This window comes from Saimiri boliviensis, chromosome 2 (assembly GCF_048565385.1).
Source record: "Saimiri boliviensis isolate mSaiBol1 chromosome 2, mSaiBol1.pri, whole genome shotgun sequence".
Lineage (NCBI taxonomy): Eukaryota > Metazoa > Chordata > Mammalia > Primates > Cebidae > Saimiri > Saimiri boliviensis.
This window is the reverse complement of record NC_133450.1, coordinates 66,178,158-66,204,536: the sequence shown is the minus strand read 5'-3', so window position 1 is coordinate 66,204,536 and position 26,379 is coordinate 66,178,158. Positions and strand designations below refer to the sequence as shown.

Genomic DNA, 26,379 nt, shown 5'->3' with positions numbered 1-26,379 from the left:
GCCGGGCACAGGGGCTCACGCCTGTAATCTCAGCACTTTGGGAGGCCGAGGTGGGTGGATCACCTGAGGTCAGGAGTCCGAGACCAGCCTGACCAATATAGTGCAACCCCTCTCTACTAAAAATACAAAATTTAGCCGGGCATAGTGGCGTACGCCCATAGTCCCAGCTACTCGGGGCGCTTGAACCCAGGAGGTGGAGGTTGCAGTGAGCCGAGATCTCGTCACTGCACTTCAGCCTGGGTGACAGAGCGAGACTCTGCCTCAAAAAAAAAAAAAAAAATTAGCGGGGTGCAGTGGCACATGCCTGTAGTCCCAGCTACTGCGGAGGCTAAGGCAGGAGACTTGCTTGAACCTGGGAGGCAAAGGTTGCGGTGAGCCAAGATCGTACCACTGCACTCCAGCCTGGCGACAGTGTGAGACTCAAGTCTCAAAAAAAAAAAAAAAAGATTATTCTAAAACATGTGTAGTTCCAAGACTGTAGAAAGAGCTGAAGAGTAAAGAGTGGTAACAGAAGCTGCGGATGGCCTGGCCACATGGCTTTCAGGCCTTACCATTTCAGGCATGCCAGCCCAACCACCAGCTGCTACCAATGGCATCAAGAAGTCCCTGAGAACCTTCTCTGGCTGAAGACTACTCTGACAGCTTTCATAGATCTCAAGTACTGGTATCAACACCCCCTGAGAGTGGTCTTCAACCCATAACCGAAAGCAGCATGGCTGGCAAAGGTGCCCCGTGTGCCCGAGTGTGGCTGAGCTCCACCACCCACAATGGGGTCTGATGGGATAACTCACTATTGGCTACCTTCCCTTCCTCATTTCCCTCTCCTGTACCTACTGGTATCTTCCTGGGACGGTCTCCCAAGTAAACTCTCCACCCTTCAATCCTCCTTGCAGGGTCTGTTTCTAAATTAAAACCAAAGGCTTAATATCTCCAGGAACCAGCTCAGGAGGGTGGTACTTCAATCTGTCTATATCTGCTCAGAAGATGAACTTCAAAAGAGCCACATTTGGGGATATTTCCAGTCAAGAAGCCTATTAGAGTTATAAAATAGGTTATAGTCTGTCTGGGAGGGATTTTTTCACCCTCATATCCCTGTCACAGGGCACAGTTCCTGGTATGCAGTAGGTGCCCAATAACTGCTTACTGAATGAACGTGCAGATGATTTGTTTCCCCAATTTGTGCGTATTGTCTTTGGCATTTCCCTTGATTAATTCTTTAAAATGATTTCATACATGTGAAATAAGTGAAATCAGGCTTGTGAAATATTAATTAGTTCCATCAAGTTCTGATCAGTCACCTGAACTCTTTAAGAGAATTAGAAAAGTAGCGAACACATGTTTGACTGAGAATGTCTACATCTGTTCTGTTGCTAGTTCTAGCTGGTCACACATATACTAGGCACAGTGGCGTGCCCAGCTGATGATTTAATTTTCAAGTGCCCCCTACATTCTTGCAAGAGCAAAGCTCCTGCTTAGATGAAAAAATCAAGTTGAACCCCACCCTAACTTGGTCTCTGTAGACTTTGTATGATTTAGGGGCATAGGGGAGCCCCAAAAAGAAAACACTGAATAGCTTGCTGATCTGCTGACATAAGCCAGTTCTTTCTTATTCTGAAAGAAATCAAGGACATGTCAGGGTATCTGCACACCTGAGTTTGTTGAGCCTTTAAGACCAAGTGTAAACGTAAGTGTTGTCTAGGAAATCTGTTTTGTGAGTTAGACATAATGCCAGCAGTTAGACTGGGTATAATCTTTGAGTAATTCTGGAATTAGGACTTTGCATTTACCAAGTAGGTAAATGTGCTCAGGGGTAGATGAAGAGAAAGCCAAAAGGTGAAGACAAATAAAGAAAAATAATCACTGACAAGGGACCCAAAAAGCCCCCTGCCATCACTAATGGTCATATGTAAGAACACAGAATGTCAAGACGCAAAATCCTATTTCCAGCGAGAATTACAGCAGATATTCCCCAACCCACCCTGCATTTTTCCCCCAAAGGGAACTCCATTTTAAGTGTGGAAGGGGCAGTCTTCAACCCTGGGATAGAAACAGTCAGAGGAACAGTTGTGAGATGGTCAGTCTCAGCGGAAAGCCTGGGATTTGGAGTCAGGAAACTTGATGGTGAACATTACTAGTAGTCAGGTACCAAAGAACGTGTGACTCTGGGCACACAGTTGCCTTGGTTTCTTCATCTGTAGAATGGGACATTAATGCATATTATCATTAGATATTAGTAGCAGTATTACTACTAAGTTAATATGAGACGCAAATAAAATACTGTAGAGAGCAGCATCTGATAAATGAAGGCCCCTCGCCAGTGTGATGTGATTTTTCTGTATCACCCAATACCGCCACACTTCCTCAAAAGTGTCAAGAGGCCATTCTAAATGCTAAATCTAGTCACAAGAAATAACATCATGGTCTTAATTTAGAGACATTTATTAAATAGTCATTATAGAGTCATTGTTTTATTTTAAAGCCTGCAAAAGTGTTCAGTTTGCTGATTAGGAAATTTCAGAGTGCAATGAGATCTCTTAAACTGGCTGGGTGCGGTGGCTCACACCTGTAATCCCAGCACTTTGGGAGGCCAAGGTAGGAGGATTGCTTAAGCTCAGGAGCTTGAGACCAGCCTGGGGAGCACAGGGAGACCCCATCTTTACAAAATTAACAAATCAGTCCGGTGTGGTGACACACACCTGTGGTCCTAGCCACTCGGGAGGTTGAGGTGGAAAGACTGCTTGAGCCCAGGAATTCAAGGCTGCAGTGAGCCATGACTGCACCACTGCAATCAACCTGGGTGACAGGACAGAATGAAACCCTGCCTTGAAAAAAAAATTAAAGAAAAGGCCGAGCGCAGTGGCTCATGCCTGTAATCCCAGCACTTTGGGAGGCCGAGGCCGGTGGGGTCATGAGGTCAGGAGTTTGAGACCAGCCTGGCCAGCATGGGGAAACCCCATCTCTACAAAAACTACAAAAAATTAGCTGGGTATAGTGGTGTGCACCTGTGGACCCACCTACTTGGGAGGCTGAGGAGAATTGCCTGAACCCGGGAGGTGGAGGTTGCACTGAGCTGAGATCCTGCCACTGCCCTTTTTTTTTTTTTTTTTCAGACAGAGCAAGACTCTGTCTCAAAAAAACAAAAAATGAGAAACAAACTCTTACATTATCTAAAATCTAAGCTCGTATAATATACTGAAATCCCTCTCCAAGTGGGACCTGCCACTCTCTGAACCTTAAGAAAGTGGCATCTGCAAAGGTAGTAGGCGCACATTTGGAGAAGCCGTCTGTTAGCAACTTTAGCAAGGTCCTGGTAACTGGCATGTATCCTTCAATTCAAAAAGGAAGTTCCCCCAAAACCTGGCGCTTAATGCTCAGTCCCAAAGAAACCCTGCTCTGTTATCATAAATACACCCTGGGATGGTTCTGTTGATTACATACTCATTCTTTTTTGAAATGCAGGTGGGAGGAGGAAGGAGATAGCTTTAAACAGCCTCAGCGTGAAAAGCGTCAGTTAACACGACTCAATAGTTAACCACGATCATTTCACCATTATCACAGCGAACTATTTGGTCCTTATGCCAGTTTCATCTTTGTAAAGGAAATTTTATATTTATTTATTTATTTATAATTGTTGGAAGATGTGTGGCTTCCTGGAAATCTTATTATTTTAATCGTCATTTCTAACCCCATGCAGGTAGTAGAAACATGGCAAGCACAATGAAAGTAACAGGAAAAGGTACAGAAGGGTCTGTCCTTTCTACTTCCACAGACTCCTCTACTGAGCACCTCTGGGAAACGATGCAGAGGGGTTGGCCGTGGCCAGGAGCAGCACAGTTCTGCTATGGTTTGCCTGAATGAAGAGTCTACTGACCTCTCACCTCCATACCAGGCACAGGTGAATCTAGTGACTGTGAAAATCAAGAGCGGAACTGAAGGGGATTCCTCTGTCTGCCACCCCTAGAAATCCTCAATACTGATAGCTTCTGTGATGTAAGGGAGAAAACTGAGCCTGATCTCAATACTGCCATTTCAGAACAATCTCATAATTGAGGAGATAATGTGAATATATTTGATGATATGCAAATATCATCTGTGTGTTATCATTGTACTCAACACTCAAAACACCACTGAGTCTGCCAAGCAGATTTATATAGCTTGGCAAATTTTCATTTCATGAATGACACTTCATATGAAATTATTCTCACTGACTAATAAAATAACAGTGATAGAACGGAGATCTTGAGGTGGTAATAGAATAAACCATGCATTCTGGCAAAATTATAACCAACTAATCTCAAACGCCCCCATGTGATGTTCCTATTATTTGCAAGGAAAGGGAGCGCTGGTTTATAAGTAGCCCCTAAAAATATTCTTTCCCTCTCTCTCATTATAGACTGGGCCAGGGCTCTTTCATGCTTGTGGTCAGTCATCTTTTTCTATATGTATGTAGGCTTCCTAAGGTACACTGTGTTACACCGCTGATTGCTACCTTTTTCCTCCTCAAGCGGCCTCTTAAATTGTCAAGCACTTTGGAAGACCGAGGCGGGCAGATCACAAGGTCAGGAGTTTGAGACTAGCCTGGCCAACATGGTGAAACCCTGTCTCCGCTAAAAATACAAAACAGCCAGGCACGGTGGCACACACCTGCAATCCCAGCTACTCGGGAGGCTGAGGCAGGAGAATCGCTTGCACACGGGAGGTGGAGGTTGCAGTGAGCCAAGATCACACCACACACTCCAGCCTGGAGACAGAGTGAGACTCTGTTTTGCTAAGAGGTTCCAGGGCCCTGCAAGCCACTCCCCAAGGTCTTCTTCAGAGAATATTTTAGAAGCAGTGCTTTTCAAACCGTGTACACAGCAGCACTGGGTTCTAGAGTGTTCCCTGGGCACAGCCCAGGTGACAATAGCAGGCTCTGGGCTCCTGGTTCCCTCAGAGTAGCTCTGTTTTTATTTGACTTATATATTAGGGTCTTGCATAAGATTCTATTTGGTGCTAAGTATAAAACAAAAATGATTTCTACAAAAATGTGCGAAAACCATTGCAATAAATGGTTCTGTCTCCCTCAGGCACTCTTGCCCTCCCTCACCACGCTGCTCTCTGCAAATGGAGGTGGAAGCACTTATTTTCCTTTAAAGAAGCTTTCCCTTTTCTCCTCTTCCCGAATTTGAAACATCTAGGAATTGAAGCAATTAAATACACTTATTTTCAACATTCAAAAACTAATCCAGACTTCTGCACAGTAAATCCTTTCAAAGTTAAAATTTGTTTTTCTCATGTGTACTATATACTGGATTTAGCCTATCCATCCTCAATTTCGATTTTTTTTTTTTTTTTTTTTTTTTTTTTTTTGCTATCAGCAAGGTTGGCATATAGCTGACATGTATTATGTATTCTTTATGGACCTTTTGTTATAAGCAATGAGAAGAATGAAGCTGCCTCTTTCTCTTTACCTCTCTACACTAATCCAAAATCAACACCGGCATTTGGTTGGTATTCTCGAATAATGATTAGAAATTTGGCATAGCCATCCAAAAACAGCAGCTTCAGTGAGTATGTGAGCAACTAGCTGACAACTGAAAATGAATTGGAATTTTATTGAACATCCTGTTCATTTGTATTAGTAAAATAAGTTGCAAATGATCATACCATGATCGATTCTCCTAATTCCAAAACCAGAAAGAAAGAAATCTAAATGCTACAGGTTTGTAGAGAATTTATTGTACCCCTCCAAAGCCACTTTAGAAATGAAGTGTTCTGAGCCAACTATTTGAAAGACAATAGAGAATGAAGGTAGATTCGAGAAACCAACAAATCCCATTCATTTCCTTCAGTTTGTAAAAACAAGCAACTGACATGTTTCCTGCCAATGAACATACTTGCAGATAAGAAAGCTCCTACAGGAAATCCTTGCTAAAAGAGACCAGTTGTGCCATTAAACTTAATCTTCTTTACCAAGTCCCAATCAGTTAAATATCTGGGTGATTTAGCATACATTTCATAATCCCATGTTGTCAAATATTTAACTTCTAAAGTATTTATTTCTATGACATACATGCAGGATATTAAAAAAAAACATTAAAATAGAGTTAGGACTCTTCTCCTCCCCACTCCCCACGAAATTAGTTGATGAAAACAAAGGAAATCTGCTGCTTTTTAAAATAAGATCAAACTGCTAATTGAGTAAGTTTTAAAACTGGCCGTTATCAATTAAGATAAAGTTGTTTAATGCTTTAAATGGTCATGACTGGAAGGAAGACATTTCTAAGTGTATATCAAGAACGTAAAATTTGAAGACTGCCATTAACAAGATTAGAAAAATATAAGAAATGCATTTGCTTTATTATTATATAAAGTTCAATGACTGGGCCTCTTTGGTTATTTTTTGCTTAGCAAAAGGAACTGGATTGGGGGTGGAGGGGAAGGGGAGGGGAGGTCTCCAAACTTTTTTCTTTATAGTTCTCATGGAAATCATTACCAAGATACTGAAAATATTTGCAATTTTGATATTGGGAATGTGTCAGTTATCCTAAAAACAAAAGCACTCTTCCCCATCCACAAAAGAGGAAACTTTTCTATTACAGGTCAACTAGATAATAATAATTGCAGTTTTGAAACAGTTCTTATTTTCATTTAGGAATTTTCCTTCCCCTGGTTGGCTTCAGAGAACACCCTCTTTCATATTTCCCAAAGTACCAGGCAATATTCATCCCTCCCCTTCAGCCCCAACCCGATAGCCCCCAACCCCCCAACACACAAATGCAGCCTTAGAGTAGGGTTCTAAAATGCCACCAGTCTATAAGTTCAACTGCTTGAGTTCAACTTTGAACCCTCTTATAAACACAAACACCTCATTATAACTTCCCCAGATAACTCGTCATCCACAAGTAATATTCTAATCTTTCTGGCTCTCAAAAGAGTCTTGTTCTAACAGTAGACACACAGATCAGTTTGATTCCACAATTAAGTGTTCAAATACATTTTCGTAGCCTTCCCTGGCACAGCTCAGAGGTAGCAAAATGCAAGGTAAGCCTGAGGGCTCATTCTTGGTGTAAGGCTCTTTCCTCAAATATTTCTAATAAAAATACGGTTATGAAATCTCGGAGATCACATTTTTGGTTGTTGTTGTAAAATGACCTTGATTTGACAGGCATGATCTCAGGTTTCAGCAGATGCTGTGGGAAAGCTCACAGAAGCCAGCATGTTCTCCAGGCATCTGTGATGACATGCAGGTTTTGTTTTTGTTTTTGTTTCTTTTTAAGTGGTGGTCATGGTAGAGTATGTATGTGTAGTGGGGGTGGGGTGGGGTTACTCTTCTCGGTTTCCATGACAACCATGTCTCCACTCATCGGTCATTAGATACAATCCACTTCCTGTGTCTAAATTTTTAAGCCAATCAGAAAAGTGTTTATACGTTTAACAACTTCTGGGACAGTGCTTCTTTAATGAAATCGCTTTAAAGGCTCAAGTGAAGACGTGCATGGGCTTCGCAGTTTGTCTTACAGATACAATATTTCACAGTGTTTACTAATTCATATTCCTATGTGGTGCACAGTGCCCTTCTTCTTGGATGTGAAATGCATTCTCCTCAAAGCAGACACCACAACCTCTTAGAATGGTGTGCAGGCTGCTTTTGATTGTTTGCTTTTCGTCGTCTTTTCCTTTCACTGTCACAGTTCTAGACATAGTGCATGAAACCTGCTAATGCACCAAGCACTTAAATTATCCAAGTAATGATACAGTTAAGCATCCATCTACTGATGGTGCTTTTTAACGACCTAGATCCAAAACCGGTTAGGAATCATTATTCTAAGTTGAACAACTTTGCATTCTACAACTTACGAGCAGAAATCACTGAGAAGGTATTGTAAAGTCCTATATCTATACATGTAAGCTAGTAGCTGACGTCTGCAAAGAAATTTGTCACCAAAATGGCCTACTTTATCTGGATAGAAACAACAACAAAAAATTAAACATAAAGGTATCTCGAGCAAACTGCACCCGAATGAAAAACCGACCCTGCAGAAATCTGTGCACAAGAGGGCGAAGCTGAAATTACAGCACGATTTTAAAAGAAGGTTTTGGGTGACTGTTTTCCTAAGTCTCAATCTAACTGACCAATCAGGGTGAGAGTTAAAGTGGGCTCCAGTCATTCGTGCAGCCTTCAGAGCTCTGCACCCTCCGAGCTGCTCTCCTCTCCACGGCAGAGCCGGCGATCAATGAGAAACAGGGAACAAAAGGAATATAACAGGATGTCTTCCTTAGCTAAGGAAAACGATTCCCTTTTTCCTCAATGAGCCAGTCGCACCCTGCCTACGACAGCTCCACATGGGAGCTTCCAGCAGACCAGTCCTTTCGGGTGAGACACATTTTACATTTGCAATCATGTGTCCCAACTGCTAGCAAATGTGTCACCTTAAGCACAGCCTGTGACGGAGTCCAACCAATTGAAACTAATAAATTAAATAAATTAATAATCCCACAATTAACAGCTCTCGAGAAAAGACTGCATTTCTCTTCCCCAAATGTCATCCCGGGAGTATAAACAAAGCATGAAAAATAGTCTTTCAGCCTTCCCAGCCGGCAATCATGGTTTTCCCCTCAAAACAATGTTTCTCCAAAAAGAGAAACCTTCTTCTTGCCCTCAGTGGGAACTCATCTGTAGATGTCATATCAGGATAACCAGTTACAGTATTTGAAAAGAAGCTGAAACTGCCCATAGATTTGACACTGCTTATAATTGATAGCAAAACAGTTGCGACAGCAATGCTGTAAACTCTGCCCAGCCAAACAAACTCCACATTTAACACGTTCCTTCCTTGAAAATAAAAGTAACGCCCGGGGAGCCCACACAAGTGGGCTTCCCTAGAAATAATTAACAGAATTGCATCAATTATTTGATTATTTTTATAAATATCCATCTGTCTGCAATTTTTTTAAAAAAAAATTTAAAAACGACTATCCACACATTCCTGAGAAACTTTTTTTTTTTTTTTTTTTTTTTAAATGAACTTACTTTTGAGACAAAACTAATGAAAATAAGCAACTCGCCATGGCTGGATCTTTCCCATATGGGCTGCAAGCTATAAATCAATCTGAAACCAGGTGGAAATAGGGGGGCGGACACCTTAAAAAAAAAATCAAAGGGTGCCCCAAAATGCAGCAGCCTGAACACGGAGGGCTTCTCGTGACAATGCTAAACCCGAGCAGATCAGGAGGCAGGAAATGAGCCCCATTTTCGTTACCTTCGATCGCCTGCCCCCCCAGCTGCTTCTCGCGGCCGCATTGGGGGGCTGCGGCGACGCTGGACTCGCGGGTGGCCCCGCCGCCGGGTCGCGCCGTCTCCCGGCCGAGCTGCAGCCGATCGCGGCCGGAACCCGCCCGGGGTCGGCGGCGCGGCTCCCACCCGGGCCCGGAGCCCTGCTGGGTCCTAGTGCGCGCCGCGCGCCCGCCTCGCGGCCCGGTCTGCAGCCCGCAGCGAGGGCAGGCGGCTCCCAGCGCCGCGAGTCCCCGGGCCGGGCCGCCACCCCCTCGGTCCCTTGCGAAAGCGGCCGCGGGGCGTGCGGATGAACTGGAGCTTAATGTCAAATCCTGGCACACGATGTTCAAAAGAAAGACCTTGGCTCCCACTGAACTCTTAGAAGGCAGATGCCAGGATCTGCAGCCCCAGGGTAAGAGCAGGGCAGGACCTGGCAGAGAGGGGCTTGCCCGGTGCTCTGGTGACATTGGCGGTTCACAGACGGCGAGAACGGTACGGGATCGATAAAGATAGGTTTCAAAAATAAAACGCTAAAAAGAAAAAAGGTTGAAAATGTGTGTATTTAAAACAATGTTTTAAACTGTTTTTTTCCAATATTTTTCCCCTGTTGACAGGCCCTTTTGCATTTTGCTTTTTTTTACTTTATAATATGCTCTTTTAAATAACAAAGCCCCATATGGCTAAACATGTAGTCATTTGATTTTCAAAAGGCCTCAAAAATTGCATCAAAATATGCACTCATGTATCTCCTAAGAAATCAACGAGAAAGAATTAATGGTGGCATATGGTGTGCCTCATAGAGAAAACTTAATTACAAATTAAAACAAATGTGAAAATTCACAAATTCAGTAAACTGAAAGTAAATGATGATCCTAGATGTGTACACAAATCAGCTCCTGTACAATTAGGAAGACTGTAAATTCCAGGTTTCTCTTTCACAAAGGGGAAAATCAGATTCCCCTCCTTTGCCCCCAAAAGGGCTTTCAGCAACCTCTTGGCACATTCATTTACTGCAGCCCACCTGGAAAGTAACTTTTAATCTTGCAAGTGCTCATTTAAGAGGACAATTCTATTAGCCCTTAATTCAAAATAAAAGTGCTTTAGTTTGAAAAGCCTATTTGAAAGGCTTCAAGACTGGGAGTTTTCTTTCAGTCTTTGATATCACCAAGTTTGAAGGTCACAATTCTGTAGAACTGCTAATAACAATGGCACTGTGGTTTACACCATAAGGAAAATCAAATATGTGCTTTCTGATTTCTATTTTTGAAGCAGAAAAAGTCCCTTTGAAAAGTACTCTTGCCCTCCCCCTTTCCAATTTTAGCTAAGCAAGTGTAATGGAAGATTTTTAGTATTAATTAAACATCAAAGTCACTTTCTCTAATGCCTTATATCCACGCAAAGAACTAGTTGTATGTTACACTTGTCAATCTTAAATTACTCACACATACATCTCCTGTGATCTTTACCACACCTCTGGGAGAAATCAGATACAATAATCTGCAATTTTCAAATGAGGAAGTGGGGGTCCCAAAAGGTAAAGTGAGTTGTCCAAAAATCACATGGCTGGTGAGCAGAGCAGCTAGAATCCCATCCTATCTCCGTTTCCAACAAGCCCTGTTTTTCGAGTGCATCACTTGGCCTCCTAACTATTTCTCTGTAACTACTGCAGAAAATGAAGTATCCGAAACAAAAAAAAACGCAGGTAGGTTTCTTTAGCCATCATTTCTTACCTGTCTCAGAGCAACAATTGACCAGCAAGGAAATAGGAGGCTTGTTGGAAATACATTAGTCTCTACTAAAATGAGAAAGATGGCTAGGAAGACCCACCCACAGTGGTCAGATTTCTGTCCTGGAGCTGCCCAGGACAACCTGGCAGACAGAAAACTTCAAACTCTGAGGCTGAGCAATGCCTCATTCCCCCATACGTCTTTTGCTGTTTATCAGAAATTAAGAACTGACTCCATTTGGCACATGGAGAAGTTTTTCTCAAAGTGAACTTGGGTTTCTATGAGCAGTGCCTGCACCAAAAGGCCTCCAAAACTCTGGAAATTCAGATACACGTGGGATCCACGTGTCTCTGTCCAGACCTGGTGACCCCTGGAACTCTGATGGGTCTCCAGGACATCCCTTCTCAGCCCTCCTGCACCCCTGGTGAAGTTACCACCCAATTCTGTGTGTGGCCATCCCCTTCCTCCTCCTCTGTGCCAAAAGGAAATGGAACTTGTTTGATGATGTGTCCCTAAATACCAGCCAGGTCACGGGCTGGGTGACATTTAACTGAAAAAATAAGATAAATAAACAAAACATTTCATTCTGCAAAGTGATTCATTCCTTTTCTTGTGCATTCACAAGGACAGGGCTAGGCATGGCCGTATCATTGGAAAATGCATATGACTTCCCTAGAAGGATTGGCAGGATTAATGCAAGACTTACTTGATGAATTCATTTGATCCCTTTGTTGAAAACTGGTCTAATTACTTTATAGTCACACCATCCATGTGGCTGGCAAATGTTGCAAATGCTAGGCTCAGAGCAATCTTAGCAGCAGGAGCAAATGATGAGAATAAATGCTGGTGGTGAGCTCAGTTCACCTCCAGCTCAAAGCTAGAGCACACCAGAAGAGGTACCGGTCGGGAAAAACTGTCATTCATTCATTCATTCATTCATCCATTCATCCAATTGTTTATGTATCAAATGTTGAGCAACGTACTGTTCTAGGCTCTGGGTAGAAAAACTGAAGTGCTCAGGCACTCCTCATCATATGGAGCCCACAGACAGGCAAACGATTGTAGTGCAGTGGTATCAGCAGAGCAGTAAAACCATGACACTGGGGATAGGAGGGCAATCTGGCTGTGACATCTGTCACCCCATTGATCTCTAGGGTTGATTCAGCTGATCTGGCTGGCTAGGCAGGTGTCCCCTTTCTCCTTCACTGCTCCATCTACATCCCTCTTGAAGCTGAGTGCTCCATCCAAGAGGATGACTATCCCTGATAGCAGAGGACCAGTCTCTGGTCAAAGGTATACAAGTAGCTGTGCCCCCCTGCTATAACCTCCAAACAAGCTCTCAAATCACTGGTGCTCTGTATTCAAACGCCAACTGTCCGGGTCCTGGGCCAGCTGTCTTCTAAGCCATTCCAGGCCTGCCCCTTGCTCTGTATTGCTAGGAGCTGTCTCTGGCAGGCTGAGTTTCACAGACTCTTGGGTCAGTTGGTCAGTGGCTGGATATGGCCAAGGAGGGGCACTGGAGGAGTGGAGGATGATAAGAAGAAGCCAGGAGACATTGGTGTGTCGCTCCTGCCTCTGATGGCATCTCTAGCAGTGGCTGCATCAGGCTGAGGCTTCTTTCAGGTAACTCTAGGCCCTGGCCTCAGGTAACACTGCCACTTCCTGTTAACTGTCCACCATGGGGACATTCTTGGCTCTCTGCTGGGATTAATTTCTGGGTGACTTCATTGAGATACATGTGAGAGTGGGGAGAAGGAAGTCCCCACTGAGAGGATACCCTAGGAACTGGCAAAGCCGTCGGGGGATGAAGATCGCAGGCCAGGGCACTGTAGCAGCGAGGCTAAAGTGAAGGTTTCAGATGAGAGGGTGTCCACGGATTCTGCCGGAGAGGCCAGCAGGATCCAGAGTCCACTGGGGTCTGGACGTGATTGTGATTTCTACATGGCAAACCCCTTTATCTCCCTTTAGCCTTTGCTTACATGTTCTCTTCTCAGTGGCTCTTGCTCCTCCTCATCCTGCTTTTCTCCTTCTTCCTTTTCCCTTACCGCTTTCTAATACATCACTATTTACTTGTCATTTTTGTTATTCATTATCTGTTCCAACACACACACACACACACACACACACACACACACACACACACACACACGCAGAGGAAGGAATAAAAGTTCTACAGGGCCAGGAATCTTTGCTCTATTCAATGATAATTTACAAGAACATAAAATGGTGATTGGTACATAGTAAGGGCTCAGTAAATTTTGTCAATGAACAAATAAAGTTAGTAAATAAAAAGTTATTTGTAGTAGAGTTCTCCAGAGAAACAGAACCAGTAGGATGTATTTATTAGAGAGAGGGAGAGAGAAAAGGGATTTATTATAAGGCTTTGGGTCATGTGATTAAGGTGGCTGATAAGTCCCACAACTTGCACCTGGCAAACTGCAGACGGAGGAAAGCCAATGGTGTAGTTCCAATCCAAAGGCCAGCAAGCTCGAGACCCAGGAAGACCTGATGTTTCAATTCATGTTTGAAGGCAGGAAAAAAAAACAATGTCCCAGCTCAAGGCAGTCAGGCAGGTGGAGGTGGTCCCTCTTACTAGAGGGAGGGCCAGCCTTTTGTTCTAGTTGGGCCTTGAACTGATTGAATGAGGCCCACTCACATTAGGGTGGGTGTCTGCTTTCTTAGTCTACCTATTCAAATGTTAATTTATTATTGTTGTTATTACTATTATTGAGACTGTCTCGCTCTGTCACCCAGGCTGGAGTACAGTGGTGCGATCTTGGCTCACTGCAACTTCCACCTCCCAAGTTCCATCGATTCTCTTGCCTCAGCCTCCCAAGTAGCTGGGATTAGAGACATGCACCCTCATGCCTGGCTTATTTTTGTATTTTTAGTAGAGATGGGGTTACACCACATTGGCCAGGTCTTGAACTCCTGGCCGCCTCGGCCTCCTAAAGTGCTGGGATTATAGGCATGAGCCACTGCACCTGGCCACACATGTTAACCCTATCCAAAAACACCCTCATGGACACACCCAGAATAATGGTTGCCCAAATATGTGGACACTCTGTGGCCCAGTCAAGTCGACATGTAAAATTAACCATCACATTGTAAAAGGGTCTGTGTCTTATCAGGATCACTCTGGAAAGTGTCTTTAGATCCAAAACGTTTCAGATATCAGAAGGCAGGGTGACTTATTAGGAGGTAATTATTATCCTCGTTCAGATGCAGACCTGAAGAAATTCATTGTTGGTGGCTTCAGATGACCCTTCAGTGACCCATGGGTGATGTGTGATGTTATACACACCAACGGCATCACACAGACACAACTCTAGGAGGAATCCATCCGAAGTGCAATGCCCAGAAAAGGACACGGTGAGTAACCGGGGCGGGGTGGGGGGGGGGGTCCTGGCTGCCCCTGCAACAGGCTGAGGACAACAATGTCTCCTGGCCACTTAAACTGCTCAGCTGAAGCAGACACAAAGCAGGGTGGCCACCTGGCTCCTCTGAGGGGGAGATTTCTTATTCCACATAATGGTCCTGGTATTGAGTGGGAAGAGGCATCTTACAGCATGACCATAGGATCAGGTCCAGGGTGGGCACTTGACCCCATGCCAGGATGATTAGAGTCCTCTGAAGTTCTCTAACCAACCCCAGAGGAAGCAAGGATACCTCTCTTCACTTGAATTGCCACGCTTGGGTGCCACCAGTAGCCCCATCCTCAGTTTGCAGGCTCAGAAGACGGATAACTGCACAACTATTAGCCACAGCAGGACGTTAAAACACAACCAAAGCCCAGTATAAACTTTGGATTATCCAAACAAACTTTTTTCCCCTCCATCATCATTAACAGTTTAGAATAGGCTGGCATACACACAGGATGCACGGAAATCCTCACTGTATTGGGAAGGTCCCCAGAACACGCGATAGCTTTCTAGATATAGGTGGGATTGGGTTATACTGAAAGAAAGATTTTCTACTTGCTTCTTTGTATGCTTCCAATGGCAACAAAATGCCACCCGCCTTCACCGTATGAAGTCACAAGCCTTGACATTCCCCATGAAACCGATAGCCTCATCCTTTTACTAATGCAGGCTTAGGAGACGGTGAGATCGCACGTGACTTGGATGTCATTATTTTTACCCACCATTTTATAAGAGATTTATTGCCTCTTAGCGGTGACAGCACTAAATCAGTCCTATGAATCTATGCTTGTCAAGAGGAATGGACAAAACTCACTTTGATTCATTTGTCTCTCTGATATCTATCACATTTATTTCTTCATTGGCCAAACCCAGTCCTCTGCCCCTGGGCTTGCTTTGGCAATAGTGGCGAATGGGGGGCATCTCAACCCCTGATCTTACAGAGCCGGTCATGGAACTGGCCACCGTTTGTGTTTCTCAGGCCCTTTAGGAATCATTTATTCTGGGGTCTGACTCCCAAGCAGGGCTACGAAGTAGGCCTTGAGAGGGAAGCGTGGGGCAGAAGGCTGCCAAAAACACGGCCCAGTCTGGCTCTCGGCCAACCAGCTGGCTGCTGCGCAAAGGCCTCTCCCAGCCTCTCCAGCCTTCTCTTTGTCTCCCTCGGCCTCCCTTTCTCAGCTGTCTCGCCTCAGGTAATCATCCACACTCTGCGCTTCCCCAGCTCTTTCTATTCCCGCATTTCAGATCACTTTACACACATTAATTAAGCCTTAAACCACTCAGGAAAGAAAAGCAAAAGGCGCGTGGGGATGTTTGCACTGCGCTCCTCCCAGCTGCTCCGGCTCAGGAGCAGGCCAGCCGCGGGCTGCCCCACACCCACCCCAGGAGAAGGAGAGCCGCTGAGGCTGCTGGAGACCAGGAGGGCTTCCCCTGCAACATGCAGGGTTGGGGTGTCAAGGGTGGAAACTGACTCCACACATCACAGAACACCCTGTTTCATTGAGAGGCACGTGTCAGTGTTAGGGACAACCTCCCGCGTAGCGATCACCTGCCACAGTGGATCCAGATGACCCTTGGAAGCTGGGTCCTGGGCGAGTGCTGGTGGAGAGAGGCGGTCTCTGCATCACACCTGGGCTAGGCACACTTCAGTCTGTACTGCTGTGGTCGTGGTCGTGGGTTTTTGAATCAGAGATGTCTTAGTTCACATCTGGGCTCTGTTGCCTCCTAGCTCAGCTGTCTTCCACATATTCCTTGGTATCCTAGGTCCCAAGGTCTTATCTTCAAAGCAGATCTGATAGTATCCACTACCCTCCCCTACCTGGATTTCTGTGGAGGATGAAATTAGATCATGCATGAGGAAGTACTGGCACACAAAGCGGTAGATGTTAGAGCCTTTTTGAGCCATATCTGTGTTTAGTCCCAGCCAGTCTGAATAATGTGGTTCTGCTATGGCAGTTGGGACCCTCTAGCTCAAGTCCGTGCTAATGTCTCTCATTCACAAGAAATGGTGGGGAAACCCAAATGAAGCCTGTAGTTTAGTTAATAGTCTGTACCAGTGATAATTTTTTAGTTTTGGTAACTGTGTCATGGTTACTTGAGATATTAATATTACAGGAAGTTGGGTGAGTGGCCTGCAGGAACTCTCTGTTTTTGCAACAAATGTTCATCTAATGATAATATTATGAAAATACATGAAAATTAGTAATGGCTACACGGTGAGTGTCATACTTTACCTGATATGGTTAGGCTTTGTGTCCCCACCCAAATCTCATCTTGAATTGTAATCCCCATAATTCTCACAATCCCACATGTCAACGTAGAGACCAGGTGGTGGAGGTAATTGAATCATGAGTGGTTTCCCCCATTGTATTTATGTCATCATGAGTGAGTTCTTAGAAGATTTGATGGTTTTTTGAGGGGCTCTTCTGCCTTCACTCAACACTTCTCCTTCCTGCTACCTTGTAAAAAAAAAAAAAAAAAAACGGAGGGTGGGGGGGCCTTGCTTCCTCTTTGCCTTCTACCATGATTGTAAGTTTCCTGAGGCCTCCCCAGCCATGCTGAACTGTGAGTCAATCCAACCTTTCTCCTTTATAAATTATTCAGTCTCGGGCAGTTCTTTATAACAGTAGGAAAATGGAATAATATATTACCTATATTTTTAGGGTATTATATTAAGATACCTCAATGGTGACCAAAACTATGTCAAGCCTTTGTTACCAAAATAAGAGGCAATTTATTGTTATCTCTAGCTGTTATCACCGCCAAGAAAAATCCCTCGAGTTTTCAGTGTCTACAAGGTACCATATTGAACCTTAAAATAGCAAATATTACTATCTGGATAAAACCATCACCTGTGTGGTAGTCATTTTAAAGTAGCTGTTTGGATGTGAGATACTTGTGCTTTCCTTATTTCACAGAAAATGAATGGCTTGCCAGTCAATCAGCTCCAAGTTTTCTCTTTTGGTGGGTGGTGACTGGGAAGAGCAATCTTGTCAAATAACACTGTAGATTATATCCACTTGCCACTCTGAGTAGTTTTTGAGAGGTTTGTCTTAAAATGCTGAGGATATCTTTTCTCTTCCTAACTTAATAGGGACCAGATGATTTAAATGCTGTTACTGTATGTCCTCATTTTTTTTTTTTTAATACCATGAAAACTGTACTCATGGAGGGGTCAGAAGGAGATCCTTCTTTCTTTCTTCCTTTCTTCCAACAGGGTCTTGCCCTGTTGCTCTGAGGCTGGAGAACAGTGGCTTGATCATGGCTTATCGCAATCTCAAATTCCCTGGGTTCTCCTGCCTCATTCTCCAGAGTAGCTAGGACTGCTGGTGTGTGCCACTACACCCAGCTACTTTTCCTCATCTTTTGTAGAGACAGGGGTCTTGCCGAATTGCCCAGTCTGCTTTCCTGGACTTAAACGATCCTCCGGCTTCGGCCTCTCAAAGTGCTGGGATTACAAGCATGAGCCACTAGACTCAGCCCAGAAGGAGACTTTCATTGAGTAAATGGTGAGTTTTATTAAGAGCCTCAACACGCATCCCTCTCATTAAAGAATATGAATAGGATATGGCTACATTAAGTGAGTTCTGTGAGCGTCACAGCTTTGAAAAGCAAACCGTCTCTCTTGTCAAGTTGCTCAGCTTTCCAGGTGATTAGCGATCTGTGATGTGTAACTCCTGAACGCAGAGGAGCTACACCTGGACATTTGGTTGTGCCTGCTAGCTGAGCATTCATAATCAAAAGTTGGGTTGGCATCTGCTACCTGCAGGGCATTAACGGATCCGGGCCTGTGACGAAGGTTAGGGGATAGCCCCAGTTCTCAAGTATGAGAATGACATTTGTCACTCTTTTTAGTTGCCCAGCATGTGACCTCTTCCTGTACCCGGGGAATCCCCCATGTCAGGATGCAAAGCCACCCCCGCTAAAACTGGAAATGGCACCAACCACATGCCTATGCTTTCTTGCAGTTGAGGGTACAAGGGGCATAACCTAGGTTCCCCCAGCAGCTGGGGATGGGGGAGCAGTGCTTCATCCAGCAGCCGGAGGAGTGGCAGCAGCTTCTACGACAGAGCGCAGCAGCGTTGGTGTCCACAGCAGGGCCATCACCTGCTCCATCCGCGGCATGAATTTAATTTAGGCCTTGATCCAGGCTGCAGCCTCTTGGAGCTGATTCCCTAGCTCTCTTAGGGATCCTTGGGAGCCACCCACCATCCTGTAAACAAAGGTCCTTCCTGCTCAGATCAGCCATGTTCAGCTTCTATTGACTGACACAGGAGTCCCCTCTCAGAGTCTCTATCTTAGATATCAGTTGTACCAGCAAGCCATTATTCTTCTAGCAGTGGTCTGGTGTTCCTGCTGATCCCTCCCTCATCAGACTCCTCCTGTCATGACAACATACACTTAGGGATGGGGCATCTGTGGCCACGGCATGACATTTCACTAGCACCTTGGTGGTTGGTGCTAAGTGAATCAGTCAGAAATGTAAGCAGATTTAATCTCAAATACTTTTCTGCATGGGTAAGATGGGGCGCATGTTGAGACATGTTTCTGGTAACACTGATAGGAGTCTTTCTTATGATACTAGGATAACCTAATACACTGGAGTTTTGGCCAAAAGAAAGAAATGGCAATTACAACAACAGCAGCTCCAATAATTACAAAACCCTCCATAATTACAGGGAAAACATTTTTTGCTATTTTTTGGTAGAAAAGGAACAGTTCCAATATTCCGTTTATCTTCTTTATCCAGCCTCTTCTTTTTGTGTTGTAGAAATCCCATTGTGAACACTTATACTTCATCCATTGACTCTTCTAGATGACCCTGAACTTCACGATAGGAAACTTTCAGTGTGAGATGGATTGTCTTGTTGCAAAATGCAACCAACTGATCCCTGAGAAGATTGAGAGAACATGAGCTTCCATTGATAAAAACCAGGAATACAGCTTTTTCATATTCTCCAAGCAAGTTAAACGTGGACGTAGAATAATTTCTTCCAAAACAAGAAGACAAAGATATCGTTAATCCTTTCAATTGCATTACTTTTAGCAGCCGTAAAAATAAGCCTGGCAACAAATACTCAGGGTCTTAAATGAAAGCAGAGTGGATTTAAGAGAATTGGAGCGCAGGGCACAATGAAAAGCCCTTTGCCTTTCTTTCTGAATGTTTTGTGTGTTCAGTTGTCCAGAGACCGTGACTCCAAGAGGGAGGGTGGTCATCCCTGTGCAGCTGGAAAGGGTGGGGGCCATGGTTTCCACCTCTTTTCCTCCCACGCCTCTGTCAATCTGGCTTCCACTGAAATCACTTTCACTAATGCACTAATAAATCCCCAACAGCTTAATCTACCTATCTATGCTGTGTCACACTGCTACTTTGATTTTCTCGCAACTCTTGCTTTTACTGAGCTCTGCATTCTTCCTGTTTTCCTTCTCCCTTTCTGGCCAGTCCTTCTCCATCTCTCCCACTGGCTCATCCTCCTTTCTCCGCCTCCCAAGGCTGCGGTTCTCTCATGGTTTCTTTGCTGTTCCATTCCACGTGCTTTCTCTTGGTGATCAGGTCCGTTTTCATGCCTCTGACAATCACCAGTAACCAATGACCAGTACCCACATACTTCCTGAATTCCAAATCCCTGTCTCCAATAAGCTCCTGGACCCCTCCACCTGGATATTTTGCTGTCACCTCAAATTCAAATTCAATGTGTCAATCTGGACTATTTATCGTTCTGCTCCAAAACTCCACTTTTTTCTCTCTCTCTTTTTTTTTTTGAGACAGGGTCTTGCTCTGTCCCCCAGGCTGAAATGCAGTGGTGTGATCATGGCTCACCACAGCCTTGACCTCCTGGGCTCAGGTGATCCTCCTACCTCAGCCTCCTGAGTAGCTGGGACTACAGGCACAGACCACCATGCTCAGCTAATTTTTTGTGGTTTTTGTAGAGACGGGATTTCTCCACATTGCCCAGACTGGCCTAGAACTCCTGGGCTCAAGTGATCCACCCTCCTTGGCCTCCCAAAGCACTGCGATTACAGGCGTTAGCCACTGCATCCAGCCAAACCTTCACTTCTTGCATTCCTATATTTATTGCCCAGAAGGCTCAAAATTATCCTAATATGCCCCTCTCTCCTGTTCCACACTCATTCAGCAAATTCTGTCTTACACCTGGCCCTCCTCTCCATCCCTCTGGCCTCTGCCTCGGTGAAGCCCCTTCCCCCATCTATGGCTTCCGTCCCCCAAGCATCCCCACACTGCTTCCAAGTTATCTTGTGCCAGATGAGACAGACTGCTTGGGCAGCCAAGGGAGGAGAGCTCAAGCTGACCTGGCAGGCCTGAGCAGATGGGAGCCAGCAAAGGAACAAAGGTTATTCACAGGGTCAGGACCCTGGGGGATCCTGAGGCTTGAATGGAAGCTATAGTTCTGCAATTGCAGCAAGTCCTGCCTCCAGCAGTGACCAAGCTGATCCCTGACTCCTGAGGATGGGGCCGCCTACCTCCACCCCTTCTTACTCCCAGGAAGGCTGCCCATGGCCATAGAACTCATTACCCTAAAATATCACCTCAATTCCATTGCTTCTCAGTCCCCAGTTTTTGATGACTCCTCATCATCCACAGAATCCACAAAGTACACTTTCCATTCCCCATCAAGTACTCCAGGATCCCATAATTGCTCATGCAGCTTTGCTGTTCAGTGTGTCAATTGCTCGCCTGAGTCAACCATTCCCCTCTCTCACACTTAACAATTGACTTTGATTTTCCAACCTCTCAAATTTGCCTATGCCTTTTCTCCTCCTAGAACCCTGTCCTGTAAGTCCTCAAACCTGTTTGTTTAGGTCTTCTGTGGTTTTTCACTTGTTAAACCAACATGTATTTAGATCCAACTAGGGGCCTCACCAATTCTAGCAAAGAAGACTAGATCTCTCCCCTCCAGGAACACTTAGTCCACTTGGAAATGTGGACAAGGAAAAGGAATTTGCAATACAATGTGATAAATTCCATAGCGGTGTTGCCATATGATGTCCGGGGAAAACCTTTCCGGGAATCTCTCGAATCTCATCACCACAGAGATATTCACATTAACTTACAGAAAACCCATTTCCTGTCTTTTGAACTCTGGGGCTATGATTCTCAACTTTGTTGTACAAACATTCATCTGGGGCGCTTTTAATGTTACGCATTTTCCAAAGCCGCACTTTCAGAAATTCCGATTCAGTAGACCTGAGATTGGGCCTAGGAATAAACATTTTTAATAAACTCCTCAGTGATTTTAGTATAGGTGAGGCCACCGGTCACACTTAGCACAACATTGCTAATGCATTTGTTTTTGCAATTCACATACCATACCAGATACTTTCCTGTAGTCTATGTGCTTACATGAATGGCTTCTCTAGTTTGCTAAATAATAGGTCTTTAAAAGCAGAATCTTTTACTTTTACATCTCTTTTTGTTTTGAGACAGGGGCTTGCTCTGTTGCCCAGGATGGAGGGCAGTGGCGTGACTGCGGCTGGTTGCATCCTTGAACTCCTGGGCCCAAGCAATCATGCCACTATAGCCCCTCAAGTAGCTGGGACTACAGGCATGTGCCACCATGCCTGGCTAATTTTTTAAAGTTTTAATAGAGACAAGATCTCACTATGTTGCCCAGGCTGATCTTGAACTCCTGAGCTCAGGCGATCCTCTCGCCTTAGCCTCCCAAAGTGTTGGGGTGACAGGCGTGAGCCACGGCACCCAGCCTTCTTATACGTCTTTATACTCTTCATGGCATAAGAATAGTACATGAGTAATTGCATATCTTTTGTACTTCATAAATGCTTAACAATTTGAGGAAAGTCATATTTTGTGTTTCAATTTTTATAACTAGATATTGATTTCAGAGTTTAAAATATATTTTTAAAAAGATTGATGTGAGGATGTGTTGCTGCTGAGGGGCTGAGAGGTGCTAGTGACGAGGTGGGGTGGGTGTGGGAGGTGCTGCGCTCCAGAGGCCCACACACTCAGCTGGGGGTGATGAAACAGGACGCCCCCTACACAGACCAGCTCAGGGAGGCCCAGGCCACATGAACATGATGCCGAGAGGATGTCTCAGAAAGGTGCCATTGGGCCTTCGTGAGTGGTGTTCTTTTCTCTTTTATTAATTTTTGTAGAGACAGGGTCTCACTATGTTGCCCAAGCTGGTCTTGAACTCCTGGGCTCAAGCCATCCTCCTGCCTCCGCCTCCCAAAGCACTGGCATTACAGGTGTGAGTCACCATGCCCAACCTAGAGGGTATGTTCTTTAAAGTCAAATCTGAGGCTGGGCATGGTGGCTTGAGCCTGTAATCCCAGCACTGGCGGGCGGAGGTGGATGAATAACTTGACGCCAGGAGTTCAAGACCAATCTGGCCATCATGGAGAGACTCCATCTCTACTAAAAATACAGAAATTAGCTGTGTGTGGTGGCACACACCTGTAATCTCAGCTACTCAAGAGGCTGAGGCCCAAGAATCTCTTGAACCTGGGAGGCAGAGGTAGCAGTGAGCCAAGATTGCGCCCCTGTACTCCAGCCTGGGTGACAGGAGTGAGATGAGACTCTGTCTCAAAGTAAAAGAAAATAAAATGTCAAATCTGATCTCCTACCACATCCCACAGTTGTGACAAACCATTCTTTCAAACGATGCTTCCAGTGGCATTTTCAAGAAAATGCAGAGAGAAGCCCGTGAAGCCCCAGATTCCTGGTCTAGCTGGAGGCTGCTCTGCCTTTGCTTGTGGCCTCCATCAAGGCACCGTGCCTGGCCACACTTGCCTGCAAAGGCTCTAGGGCTTGCAGGACCTCTGGTGCTGCTGTGCTGAGATGTGGGTCTCAGCCATGTGGGTACGGTTCTGCCCTCTCCATGCTCGGACTAGATCTCTCTCTAGACATAAACATAACTTCCCCTGTGATGCCACTTGCCCTGGGCCGGGGGTTGTTGCAACCTCCACAGTTGTGTTTCCTGGATCACCCACTCAGCAGCATCCCAGACAGTGAACCCTGAGCCCTAGTTGGGCCTGGAAATCACTGGAAGAGAAATAAGAGGATTACGCTGGGATTACTGTTCTTTCTTATTCACCACTCACTGTGAGCTCTTCTTCCCCAGCCTCTGCAGCTGGCCTCTCTTCACAACTGAAACTACCAACCCCTCTCCCCCACCCCATATAGCATTAGCCCTACTTCAGTCTTTCTAGAAAGTTCTTGTTCTAGAGTCCAGAACAAGTCCGCATATTGAATAACATATTTTGGAGCTCAGGATCCAGTGGGATGCAGCCTAGTAGCTGTAGCAAAACAGGGAAGAGTAATTAGAATCGGACCCAGAACTAGACCAGGATGGAGCCCAACTAGTCCCAGGCGCTCTGATGGCATCTGCTGCAGTCGTGCCATCATTGGGCATACTCACATGCCCTACCTAGTCCATGCTCAGGGACAAAGGGAGCAAAGCAACTGGGACCTGGAGATACAGTCAAATAGAAGTAAGCTCTTTGACTACTGGTGGATAAAGGGTTCCTAATTCCTGGGCTGAGTTTGAGGACCTTTTTTTAGGGGGGGCTGCACTGCCAAGTAATTTAGCAAAATAGGGAAGCGACACACGAATCCAGCTATCAGATCTGTGAGTCAAGGAACATACTACGACTTCTGAGCAAAACTAGTTTTGGTATTTCAACAAAACTAGGCGGAGGTTTGGAGATAGGTTTCAGGAATCATGCCTGCCTGTGATTCTCCTTATAGGATTCAGAGGAGTAAACAATGCCGCATGCTAGGACTGACATAGAATGCAGAGAGGGTAACCCAGGCAACCCAGTACTCTCCTGGGTTCAAAGGCCAGCCTTGGCCTTCAACACTGCAACATTTCTTTACTATACACGTGGTATCCTTCATGCTCACATGTCGTGGTTTATGCTATCTAAAAATTAGAATTGACCTGTAGTCCCAGCTACTGGGGAGGCTGAGGTGGGAGGATCCCTTGAACCAAGGGATTCAAGGCTACAGCCAGTCATGATCATGCTCCCACACTCCAGCTTGTGCAACAGTGAGACCCCCATTCTAATCCTATTTCCCCACTTTGTGAGGAAAGTTTCCCACATGTGTACCTCTTCAGAATATCTGATACACACAAACCACGGCAGCAGGATTAGAAACAAAAGTTAGTATCTTTTTTTTTTTTTTTTTTTTTTGAGATAGAGTCTTACTCTGTCACCAGGCTGAAGTGCAGTGATCTTGGCTCCCTGCAACCTCCACCTCCCAGGTTCAGGCAAGTCCCCTGCCTCAGCTTCTGGAGTAGCTGGGACTGCAGGCGCTTGCCACCACCACACCCAGCTAATTTTTGCATTTTTAGTAGAGATGGGGTTTCACCATGTTGGCCAGGATGATCTCAATCTCCTGGCCTTGTGATCGACCCACCTTGGCCTCCCAAAGTGCTAGGATTACAGGCATGAGCCACTGCACCTGGCTGTATCTTTCCTTTTTATAGGAACTCCGTGGAAGTGAGAATCTTTAGACCTTCCATCTATTCTAACCTACTGATGTAAGCGAGGATTCTGTAAAGTCCATTTTATTAATTTCTAGAGAAGAATTTCAGGGGCGGATCTATTGATATTGCCAAGGAAATTTTAAAAATGAAATGCTTATCACTTCTTGGCAGACATTTGTGGAAACCTCATGATATGCTTTATGTTTTTTATTGGCAAGTGGTCATAGAGGCTAGATCATGTGGTGGGATTTGCTTTTGTTAACATCAGGAGAGGAATGCTAGCTAATTTGTTTGCATGGATGTGTTCTAACATTGATCTAAAAATTATTGCTGGGCATACTAGGATCATACTAGGATCACTGTCACCAGAAAAGCCCAGCCTCACTGTCCTTGGTGGCTCACTCTGTGGTCATGGGACTCACGGATTCAGAAAGCTACACCCACCTATTTTCCCACTGTCCATTTTTGCTCACTATACCTTTTTTTTCTTTTTTTTTTTTGAGACAGAGCCTTGCTCTGTTGCCAGGATGGAGTGCAGTGGTGTGATCTCAACCCACTGCACTCTCTGCCTCCCAGGTTCAAGTGATTCTCCTGCCTCAGCCTCCCAAGTAGCTGGGACTACAAGCATGCACCACCATGCCCAGCTAATTATTGTATTTTTAGTAGAAATGGGGTATCACCATGTTGGCCAGGATGGTCTCAATCTCTTGACCTTGTGATCTGCCCATCTCGGCCTCCCAAAGTGCTGGGATGACAGGTGAGAGCCACCATGCCCGGCCACTCACTCTGCTTTATATAAGCCACTTACTCCCCTCACCCCTTCCCTATTCAATGGCCATAGAGAGTTTCTGGTCATTCCTTTTCCTAACTGTATCTTTAAAATTCTATCAATGTGGTTTTTACATTCCATTTCCTTTAAGATGTTTGTTTATGCTGAAGAACTCATACAGAGATTTTTTCCTCTCTCTCTCTCAGGGGATTAGCATTTTAGTAAGCGCTGAATAATAAAACTAGCCTGTAAAAGCCTGTCAGAAATGTAGTGGTGCATGTCTTACTTCTCATAATTGCCTGGGAATGATTAGGATTGGACTTTGTTGTCATCGTTGTTGTTGTTTCAGAGTGAAAAAAGGGCCGTTTTTCTCTGCCAGATCACAAGGATGGGTGTTGAAGGGGAAATGTCCTGTGATACCGTATAAAACATAAATTCTAATTTTCTGGATAGAAAGGAAGACGTAGCACAAAGCAAGAGGAAGTATCAGTGAGCGGACCACCAGATCTGCTTCGAATGTTTTTCAACTTCTGATAGGTCTCATACTGTGTTCAAAACTTGAGGCAAACACGTATGTGCACAAAGACATACAAAACATGGCAGTGATTTCAAAGGAACTGTGGACTCCATGGCTCTCAGATTAAAGAAAATCCTTGACTGGGCGTGATGGCTCCTGCCTGTAATCCCAGCACTTTGGGAAGCTAAGGTGGGCGGATCTCCTGAGATCGGGAGTTCAAGA

At 44.9% G+C, this 26,379-nt stretch overlaps 1 protein-coding gene across 11 annotated transcripts in view; it reads right to left on the bottom strand.

Annotated features, from left to right (window-relative positions):
* The window catches only part of FOXN3 (forkhead box N3), a 470,182-nt gene extending 460,816 nt beyond the window's left edge, over positions 1 to 9,366 (bottom strand). For 9 of the 11 annotated variants that reach the window (XM_074393488.1, XM_074393486.1, XM_074393483.1 and 6 more), the window contains exon 1: positions 9,243 to 9,366. The gene's annotated coding sequence lies outside the window, so the exon portion shown is untranslated. The other 2 variants (XM_039469468.2, XM_074393490.1) reach the window with 2 other exon arrangements.
* Between the last annotated feature and the right edge of the window lie 17,013 nt (positions 9,367 to 26,379).